This window comes from Centroberyx gerrardi, chromosome 19 (assembly GCF_048128805.1).
Source record: "Centroberyx gerrardi isolate f3 chromosome 19, fCenGer3.hap1.cur.20231027, whole genome shotgun sequence".
Taxonomy (NCBI): Eukaryota; Metazoa; Chordata; class Actinopteri; order Beryciformes; family Berycidae; genus Centroberyx; species Centroberyx gerrardi.
Window position 1 is genome coordinate 15993897 of NC_136015.1, and position 11907 is coordinate 16005803.

Below are 11907 nucleotides of genomic sequence, written 5' to 3' on the forward strand. Positions count from 1 at the left end.
CAGTAGATGCCTGAGGACCCAAGGAATCCAGGGACAAAATACATTCGTTTCTACGATTTATAGTCTCTGAGTTATGGGCATTTAAATTTTTAAAAATTTGCTGTAGCACCCCCTGAAATGAAAAATGCCATAATATGTCCCATTTTTAACTATAAACACTGCATACATTACACTTTCTGATATTTCTGACTAAATTGGACACTGTACAGTTTACCTTTCATTGTAACAGCACAAGTTCTATGTCAAAACACTCCTGCAGACCTGTACTTTCACTGCACACTAACATTTAGGTCCAAGCTGTTTAAGAAAAGTCATGACAGGCCCTCAATGTCAGCCATACTGTAATAATGTGACATTTTCACTGTGACAGTCATTTGTAGAATAAAGTATGTAAGACACACTTTCGAAACACACGCAATAGTCTCAAGTCAAGTCTTTTTCACACTGTAAAATCTTTATTTTACTGGTTTCAACAGCAGGTGCGACTGAAAAAAAAAATTGTGACCAAAAAAAGTGTAGATGTGTCTTGGTCCTGGTTGAACACATCAGCTGCGGTCCCTCTGCATCCTCGCTTGACAATATTCTCCTAGAGCCGAAACACAAGATTCTTTTAGGTAGTTTGTCCAAGAGTAATGAGTTTACATACATCCACTATGTAGTCACAGAAGTAACTTTCACTCTGACAACTCATACATGACACACCTTCGCTTTTCACTCTGAGTGATGATGTTCAGGCTCACACCAAACAGAACAGCTTTGGAGTACAGACAAGTGAAAATACCTGCTGCCATCAGTTTGTTTTAGGAGGTTGGGACAGTGATGATAACGGTCGAAACAAAACACAATACCTACACCTCTGCCATGCAGTGCAAAGTACTGCATTGTTAGGAATCTTTGTAGTGGATGAAGGAGCTTTACTAGCTGCTTCTCATACTGCAACAGTGAATCCATAATTTCAACATCTAATACTATGCTGTTACCATATTCTCTTTTCTTGGTGAAATCTACAATTATGCTTCCCAATGGGATTTTACAGTAACTGGCAACATCACCAACTCAAAGTTCCACCAATTTTCTGGTGGCTCTGGAACTTCAGGAAGAACACTAATGCCATCGCACCAAAGGCTCCTCAACTTTTGGCTCACAGAAGTGGGATAACAAATATGTGCAGCCTTGTAGACCTTTCGTCTATTTCCCTCTCCATCACATTAGGCAGACTGCTCTGGTTTACGAGCATTTAATCTATTTCATTCTCAACAACAGGGAGATCAAGCTGTATATTTCCCTGGCTGTCCCGCTCTATCCCTTTATTTTCCATGAAGAAAATCCCTTGGGCCGTGTCTCATAGTTGTATGTGCTAGATAAGCATGCACATTTAATGGGATTCAATTTCTCTACTCTGCGAAACTTTCAAACATTTAAAATGATACCAGTTTCCACATAGATCACATGCAATCACTGCTTCCTTGGGGTCATTTGAGGTTTGGCAGTCTGACCCACTCATCACCTACTCTCTTTCTTGTATGCGTTTTGCCTACCCGTTGTTTGATGGGAACAACACAGATATTATCAATTACAGTGTCTGTAGTACAGGAAAATGCACAACTAATGTGTTTATTATCTGTGTACGAATTGTTGCTGATATCAAGATATGCATTATCGGCTTTATCTGCACTATCTATGTTTAAAATGTCATACATTTTTTACAAGCTTCTTTCTTCCGTGTGTCTCTGTTTTCCCATGTTTAGGATGAGAAATGTCCAACATCTCTGCAGGTCAGCTGACTACATTCCTCTTCTCATATCTTTTCCACACACACTTGACATCAGTGCAGGAAAGCTCAGCATTTCCACTATCTCTACTACAGCCCTCAATCGCAAACAGAACGGCAGCAATGTGACCGCATGCCTCACATAATAATTATAGGCCTCCAAGGACTTGTAGGCTCGCAAAGCCTCAACAGTGCAGGGTCCAGGAGTGTTGATTAAGTAGTTATGGATGTCAATGTATTGCATTGGGGGTAGTTTGGAGGGGTCAGCATACCATCCATCACTCAAAGTGTACGGGTCGGGCAATGAAATGAATTGCTCACCTACTTGAACATATATATCCAGATCTACTGCCTGTAGTTTACGTGCATAATTAGACAGTTGGGACATTTTTACTCTCTCTCACTGTCTCCCTGTCACAACTGCTCTCCCTTTCCTTAGTTTCTCTCCTGGGTTTATCTGTCTCTTGTCTGGTTTCCCTGCCTCTTCTTGTCTGCTAGTCAGTCTCTCTCTCTCTCATCCCTGAATTGACAGGCTTTCCTCGCTGGTCTAGATGATCATCATTTTGCCTGCCACTCGTCTCTTGCACAGTATTCTCCACTCTCCTCCAATACTGATGGATTACAAGAACAAATCTCATTTATTGGATTCAAAAGTCTCTCTCTCTCTCTGCTAGTCTCAGGTGGCAGCAACTCTCAAAAACCAAAAGATAGTAGATCTGTCGATAGATGGCTCGCTATCTGATGTGATATGGTAACTGAGGTAAAGATGGCTAACTAGACCTAACTGTTAATGTTAATTGGGCTGTTGTGTACACAGCTAGCTACTTACTACACAGCAACGGCTGTAGTGATAAAGGGCCGTTATAACAGCCGCATTTGCGTTACGTTAACCGATCGTAGCGAAGTAAAACATTACATTATCATTTAAAATATATTTCAGAAACTGTTTTCTTGATCTTTTACCTTGGTCCTGGAGCGGTCGAAGTTGTCAGAGTCAGTTATCCACCCGGAAATAGGTTTTTTGTTGTTGTGATGTCAAGCACGTCATATAGGAGAGAGAGTAAACAAAGCAGGGAGCTGTGGTTAGCTATAGCTTTTGACAAGAAACTCATTCATTTATCCCGATGGGAAATGCCAACATCCAACATGACGTCACAGTGCCGTTTATGACGTAGGCATTCCATGGCCCTAGAGTTTATAAATAACCCCGTTCGAAAATGGAACTCCACGCAAGCGAAGTACAAGCGAACGGTGGTGGGTAACTTTGCTTGTGACAAGCGAGGATAAAGGACAAGATTAGGCAAGATCCAATATTATGGATATCCCTATAATTAGACCAGAGGCCCTCCGCCCTCTGGTCACCGAGTGGTTGGATAAACTGACTCCAGAGCAGTGGAGAATGATGGCAGCTGGCACTGTCGACAGTGCCATGAGGACTGTGCTCGCCGACATGTGCATAGACATCGTACAGTCGGTCTCCAAGTCTCTCCTGGATGCTGTAATGCCTTTGGCTTACAGCTACATCAGGGAGTATGGTGACATTTCCCCGCTGTCTAAGAGGGGGTCCACGAGCTGTTCTCCCACAGGGCAGACTGTAGCTTCACAGACAGTCACCGATTTCTTGAGCGTGTCTGAGGAACGCATCCATGCCAGCCTTGGAGATTCGCTTCATGAATGTTTTGCTGACGCACTAGAGGTCCAGGTGCAGAGATCTGTGAACTCAGCGGAACTTACCCAGTTGGTTGGGAAAGAGGTGGCACAGAAGGTGAACTCTGTCCTGTCTGTGGCCATCCAGACCCCTGTTTTGCAGACTGAGGTGCCCGTGGTGTTTGTAAGTGGCTGCATGTCTTGCACCAGTGCTCTGCGTGATATGGTAGATTGTGTTGCTGCCATATTGAATAAATGCATGGGCAGATTAAAGAGCTGCTTGACACGACAGCAGTGTTGGACTGCCAACACTGAAGACAATGCAAATGTCGAGGACAAAGCAGAGCCAGTACTATCATTGGCTCAAAGCCAGGATTCATGTCAGGCATCCATTTTTCCTCTGGAACAAGAAGTCATGGAGGAACTGGCATCAGACAGCTTTGTCACCACAGCCACCAAAGCTGTGAGTAACACTGTCAAGTGGGCCAGTGAGAGTAATCTGACTCTTGGCTCGTCTACTAGTAGAGCTGGCAGTACAAAATCAGAGGCCACATCTGCTGTGCTGCCATCCAGCACCTCTCTGTGTGCTGATGTTGCAGCGTCTGACAGTGTTCAAACAATTGTCAAAGACCTCCAGACTGCTTCCGGATCTGATGAGGCAAAGACCGGAGGCGAGAAAACAGGTACCTTAAGGTCAGTGCAAACTAAGCTAAGATGTAAAAGCAGATTTTCCAACTTTGCCAAACATTACATCTCTCACATGGTGGAGGGACTTAAGAGCAAGTGTCATATGCCACACACGGGCCTTAGAAATGCCATTGCGGTTGTTAACTTTACATCACAAGATGGTATTGTAGAGGACAGTGCCAGTGAGTCACACAGACCACTGTTGGCCATGTCTTCTCGGTCCATGGTATCAACCCATCGGAGCTCTCAACGTTCACAGTATTCATTGGACCATTTATCAGGTGTTGATCAGTCTTGTCATTTAAGTAATGACAGCATGCAGACTATTATTGACAATGTTGACAGTGTGGTGGAGGAGATGTTCCAGTCAGAGGATGGACAGGTAGGAGCACAAACTTTCTGCAGAAGGCTGGAGAATGGCATCCCCTGTGATGAGCTCATCAGATTTTCACAAGAGCTCATCGATAGCATCTACTTTGCCTTGAGAAATAGGGAGACCTACCAAATTCCCCAAAAGCTAGCGGGAAAGACTCTGTCTGACAGTGTCCTTTTTAAAGTCATGAAGAAAGAGGAAGTCACTGAGTCACGTGTTTCATTAGAATTCCTTTATGCGATGGCAGAAGATGCAGTCAGGCGTTTCTTGCAGCAGGGGAACCTTTGGCTCACGGCGGAGCCAATACAACAAACTAGCTCCACAGAACTAACGGACGTTGATCAGCTGTCTCCTGCCGAAACTGAAATCGGGGATTATTTCTCAAACATAATTGACAGGAGTCATGGGACTTGTGACTTGCGGATGTTGCTGACCAATCAACAATCAGTTAATAACTTAAAGTCAGCAAGTTTGGAGGGCAGCTCTGTCAGCACTGAGCAATTAAACAACCTCCTAGAGCCTCGTATAGAGCGTGCTGCCGATTTGGCTTGGCCATTTAAAGCGACACATGTTAAAAGCAGCCCCTTAAGTGCAGAGGATTCCTTAGAATTTGTAGGAACACCCTGCCGTTTAGGGAGAGCAGTGCTATCTGTCTATGGATATTTCAAAGAAGGGAAGAACACAAGGATTGCCAAACAGAGGGCTAGAAAGGAGGCCAAATACTTGGTCCGTAGAGTGCTTGATAAGCTGCTAGCGCGTATTGCTCGCAAAACCAAGACACCAATTTCTCAGGCACACTTTGATGAAATACACAATTGTCTGTTACTGAAGACAATGGCAGAATGGAATAGCACTATTAGTGTTACCAGATACAAGGCTACTGCTAAAACGATGAACAAGGCTGTGTTCAGTGAACTTTGTCAGGAGTTCGGCTCTGCAAAGGCGCTGCAGGCTGCCATGGCATCTCAGGATCCGGCCTTCGTTAACGCTGTTGTCCAGGCCTTGACAGCTCACCTGCAGTTGGCTACTTCTCCCACAGCTGATGCCCCAAAGACTGAAAGAAAACCTGGCAGGTTCATGAGAGGACTGAGAAAAATCTTCTGCAAATCAAAGAAGGCCAGAAAATGCAGCAGTTATGCTCCAACCTGTAGCCATGCAAAATCTGTCTCTGGCAATGAAGCGGTCGGCACAGAGAATGGCTTGTCTCCCCTGCCTCCAAAGAAGCCTAAACATCCCATCATCAGGTTCTTCAGATCTGTGGCCAGAGCTTTCACCATTTGCCGCACCAATGATGCGGCAAGTGAAGATTCCTCTTAACATCTTTTTGTATATTGCATTCATCTTGAAGAAATCATTTAAAAATGTTTTTAAAAAACAATACCCTATTCCCCTTCGCTTTTGAATGAGAAGATACTGATCAGAAACCAGCTTCAACCTTTTGGTCCTTTTCTCAACACAGAGAAAAGTTCTGGTCATCACAAAAATTACACAAATTTTCTTCTCCAAGATGAATGCAATATGGGCTCCTCCGGGTGCTCCGGTTTCCTCCAAAAACATGCAACATGACTATACATTGCCCATAAACGTGCTTCAATAAAATCATTTGCACTAAATTAGTTTTCATGTGTCTTTTATTATCATTTGCTATCAGAGGTGGACAGAGTTGTGAAATGTTTTATTCATGATAAAGTACTGCTAATTAGTTAAATTTCTAGTATTTGACTAGAAAATAAGTCAAGTGAAGGTAAAGGAGTCTGTCACTGGTCTGTCTGCAGTGAATCAGATTCAACCACTAGGTGGCAACAAATGACCATCAGTGTAGCCTATCAATACAGTCATTCAAATCAATATATTTAGTTGGAGGTACACATGCGCACACAAACACACACACACACACACACACACACACACACACACACACACACGTGAGCAAAGACAAACTGACACCTGTGAACTTGTTGGTATTACTTGTTATTTATGTATTTGACAGAAAGGAACATTGTAAAGGGTGTTTCGGTTTTGTCCAATTGCGTTGACTATGTCTTCACAACAGAGTTTGAAAGTGCAAAACACTTTTGATAGTTGTAATTGTGGGCTCAAAATCACATGTAGCATGCAAAGATGCATCAGAATATTTGTGTTGGAGCCATTTTATTTAATGAGCATATTTGATTGCAAGTAGTTGATTGGCTGAGACGTCAGTGTTCTTCCTTAAGTTCCAAAGCCACCAGAAGATTGGTGGAACTTTGAGTTGGTGATGTTGCCAGTTATTAGTTATAGAAAAGCGAAAGCGTGTCATGTATAGGGGTGTCACGATTTCGATTCTAAATCGAAAATCGGTCGAAATGAGCGTTCGATTTCAACCTTCGAAATCACAAGCAGGTTCGCGATTCTCCCAGTATTTTTTTTCTCTCCACCCCTGCCTACTTGCACGCGTCTGAAGAAAAAACAAACCAACATTTCAATGACGACACAGCTAGCTGCTAGAGAGCGCCCGTTCTATATTTCACTATAGCGCCCAAAAGCGCCCGTCATTTTTAAATCGTTTAAAATGTATCAAAAACTGAAAATCAAGTTATCAGCTTTGTTTTATATATACTTCAAGTTGTCATCGATGAACTGGAACCGGAAAATACTGTCTATCTGGTGACACTGAGACGTTTGATTTCCCCGGTTTAGTCGTCCTCCACCGGTAGATCTAAAAATGGCTTCGCCGGCTAAGCGTCACGCTTTTAAAACCTTCTGGAAGCTGTCAGATTGTGCTGTGAGACAGAACCTGACCCGCCGTATGTAGTGGAAAGTTACGAAGACATTGTGAGTTGAAGTCTTTTGATCGAAATCGCTCGATAAAACAAGACACAAGATCACCTTCACTAAACAGCGGGACCTACCTGCTCTCACCGCCGGAGACAGACGCTGTTTTCCGGGAGGCAGTGCGCCGAAGAGTTGGTAGGAGGACTGGCCGGGTTGCGGCGACTTTTATCCATATAAGTTTGGCGACTTATTCCATATTTGTTTGGCGACTATTATTGTCTGATCTTATTACTGTGTGGGCTGAAGCGCTGGAGGTTTTGTATGTATTTTGAAAGCTTATCGTTAGCCAAGATAGGAAGGATCTGTTTTGTTGTCATACTGTGAATGTTGACACTGAAGTAAGCTCAACAGTGACCGCCCACTTTTGAACGGCTCCGGTTCCAGGAAGTGAATTTCCCATTCATTCCTCCATTGACGTTTCAGAAAATCCTTATATAAAGAGTTTTAAGCCTGGAACCAAGCCAACCAACTACGAGATGAATCGTGACCATAAAACATTTGATTCGGAGCAAAAAAAAAAAAAATGGAAAACGGAAAAAAAGGCAAAAAAACCCCAAAAACGTTGCCTTTTTTTCTGTTTTCCATTTTTTTTTTGCTCCGAATCAAATGTTTTAAAACTTAGAAAAAATTTGACCATATGGCCTTAGTGTGGTACATTCCAAAAAAAATAAATATGACAGTTATATCACACTTGATACCATCTTTTTAAAGAAGAATTTGAAAATTTAAATGACAGTTGTCAGGGCATAAAACCAATGATCTGTTGATCTTTACAAATCAAGACTCGATAGTCTAACAATGGCATAGCAGTCAGTGCTGAAAAAAAAATGTTTAAATCGAAAATCAAATCAAATCGTGACCTTAAAATCGAAAGTCAAATCGAATCGTGGATTTGGAGAATCGTGACACCCCTAGTCATGTATGAGTTGTCAGAGCGGAAGTTACTTCTGTGATTACATAGTGGATGTATGTAAACTCATTACTCTTGGACAAACTACCTAAAAGAATCTTGTGTTTCTGCACTAGGAGAATATTGTCAAGCGAGGATGCAGAGGGACCGCAGCTGATGTGTTCAACCAGGACCAAGACACATCTACACTTTTTTGCCACTTTGCAACTTGGCTACTATAAGTATTATATGCTTTATTTACCATTTATGTATATATTTCATATCTCATTTGTCACATTTCTTTTTTTCAGTCATACCTGCCATTGAAACCAGTAAATAAACATTTTACAGTGTGAAAAAGACTTATTATTATTATTATTATTATAACTATTGTGTGTGTTTCGAATGTGTGTCTTAGATACTTTATTCTACAAATGTCACAGTATTACAGTATGGCTGACTTTGAGGGCCTGCCATGACTTTTTTTTTTATAGTTTGGATCTAAATGTTAGTGTGCAGTGAAAGTACAGGTCGGTAGGAGTGTTTTGACATAGAACTTGTGCACTTACAATGAAAGGTGACCTGTGTAGTGTTTAATCTGTGCAGCCTATGTAGTCCAAAAAGGCCAAATCTCTGTTTAAATGTAGAGGGGAACGTTCAACTAAATGATTACAACAATTTTTGTCATGGAAAAACATTGTACAGATTGTATAGTTGCATTTTGTTGTTTAATTATTTGTTTTTTGCGCAAAAAGACGTTTTTTTAGTCAACATTTGAGTGTTGTGGAGTTCTAGAAATTACGCTCTTATTCTGAAAAAACCGGACCGGAAGTCTTATTCTTATTTCAGCTGGCGGAACACCGTCAAAACGGGCCTACGTGTCTGCCTGTCTCTCTGCCTGGCCTTTATCTCAAACCTTGAATCACTGCAATGACAACATTCAGCAAGTTGTAGATTTCTCATTTTATTTCTCAGATTTTATGTTGTAGGCTATATGTAATCTTTCTTCCATGACAAAAAAAAAGTCTGGGGTCCATAGCTCACCATTTTGTTTCTCATGGGTTATGTTTCCAGTAAAATATAAAGAGGAGATGAAACATAAATAAGTAGTCGTTTCTTAATTAGCACTCAAATCTTTGGCAAGTGACGATATAATCATTCAAGTAAACCAAACTGATACTGAATCAAGCTTGAGTCTAGAAGTCCAGCAAGGCTAGACATGAACAGTCTAAATAGGCATAATAGGCTACATGAATAACTAATAAGCTTTACTTAAAAGGGAAAATAAAAAAGATTAAAGATTGCCATATGCAACCAAGAAAAATTGCTTTGGCACAAAGAACACAAAAATGTGTGTCACGTCTCCTGTGAGTATGGTATCTACATTTGTTCTTTTTGATGTGGTTAGACAACATCTTGGTGATTTCAGAGATGAGATGCCTCACGTTTTGACCTAATATTTTGGTTTGATGTCAGAGTAGGTTGCAGAATTTGAATTTGCAAAAACTGTCCCAGATTGCCTGATTTGACCCTACACTGAAACACTGAAAATTGACTTTTATTCATTTTTTTTCTCATTTATGTAACATTTATTTTACATTGAAGATGCAATGCAGCAGACACAAAATCTATACAGTTTCAAATACAAACCTCAGCTCTCAGTTGTTGGTGGATCCAATAGTGAACCAATGTAAAAACCGTCAATAAAGATTCTGTAGCAGCATGCTAGCACAACATCATGATCATTTCAACTCCACAAGATGGGAAATTAAGGCTAAACAGGCAACTGGCGAGTCACCTCCTAGAGCAGAACACCAGCTCACAACCCCAAAATACTCCATTCTCAAATACAATAGCACCAGTTTCCAGAAATGGGTTTCTTAAACACAAGTCAAACTGTGTACCCTCCAGCTTGAATAAAATGTTATTGAATTAACAGCACATCTCCTTGAAAATATTTCTTTCCACCTCTGACAAATACGCACTAAATCCCCAAAGAGTCAAGTGGAATATCCTTCCTTTCTGTCTTGAGGATTTTAAACAAGCCGGGGCCAAGACAGATCTGACATCGGCTTCAAATATTTGAACAAGCCGAGAAACATTCAATTAAACATTAGCCAGGCACTTTGCACAGCCCTAACTGTGGTGACATCACCGCAGTGTAAAATAAATCAAACGCTCCCTATTAGTTTCCTATGAGTGAGCTAAATTAATTCACTACTATTTCTGCTCAGCTCTGCGCTATAGAGCGGTTTGTTTGACATGTGCTGCAGACTGCCACACACACACATACAGATGTACATACACATGCACATACACACACCTAAATGCACACACACACACACACACTTTGAGTGGTTACCACCTCTCCAGTTGTTTATATCACCATGGTTTATGAGGTGCTGCTTCACAAATAGTATATCTGTGTTAATAAGTGTAAAAGAAAATCCTGACCCTCTCTGTCGTTCTCTCTATCTTTGTGTATGTCCTTCTTTCATTTTCTGTCTCTCTCTCTCTCTCTCTCTCTGTTTCTCTCTGTCTGTCTCTCTCTCTATTCCTAGAAGTGCGTTTGTGTAAAATCGGAGAGATTTAAGGGGTTCACAGGCTGGCAGCTTCATAAAACAGTTACAGAAACAGTTTATGTTTCTTTGTCTGTTTCTCTCTGTTTGTTTCTCTGTCTCTCTCTTAGTCTCTCTCTCCTCCTGTCTCCCTCTCTCCATCTGTCTTCCTAAATGAGTCCGGTATTTACAGAGATACAAACAGAGGTAAAGTAGAATATCTTTCCCTCGGACCCTCTCAGTATGGGACCATCTCTCTCTCTCTCTCTCTCTCTCTCTGTCTCTCTCTCTCTCAAATTCAAATAAGCTTTACTGTCAGGGCAAGACAATTTCTGTTACCAGAGCATTAGCAAGAATATAATCATCAACAATAAACAATCATATTAAGAAGTCAAATATTATACATATTAAAATATTATAATAGTGCATATTGTACAACGACAATTGCTATCTGTTCATGTTCATTCAGATAGCTTGGAAATATATACAATCAATATTAATAATAAAATAAGTTTATAGTAGCACAGAGAGCAGAGAATATTTATTTCAGTTTAGGGTCATAGGTTTATCTTATCTTGTCATTGGACATGAGAACAGAAAGTGTATTTCTGTCTCTATTTCCATGAGATTGCAGTGCTGCAGAGCCTCTGGTCTTTGGTTTTCCAGTTTTGTTTCAAACCTGGAAACCTAAAGACCAAACCTGGAAGGTTTTTTTTTTTCAATTTCCAGGTTATGGTCCCCAACTCTATATTTCCTAAAAATCTTTCTTTCTTTAACTTAATGAATGCTAAGGTATTTGGCCAATTTCATTTCTCTGTTAACTGTGTGATGGCGCTGAAGTTTATTCTGGTTTTTAATTCTGTTATTCCACTTATATGTGTAGCGCTGTTTTAAGTGGAGGTCAAGGCACTTTATTGTGTCTCTTGGTGTGTGTTGGTCTCTAGGTGTGTGTTGGTCTCTAGGTGTGTGTTGGTCTCTAGGTGTGTGTTGGTCTCTAGGTGTGTGTTGGTCTCTAGGTGTGTGTTGGTCTCTAGGTGTGTGTTGGTGTGTGTCTTGGTGTTGACATGCTGCTGAGGTCTGATACCAGCTGGTTCAGGGAATCACATTGTAGGGAATGCTGGTTGCAGAGAAGGGCTTGATATTTTAATGATTACTGGTCTGATTTGTT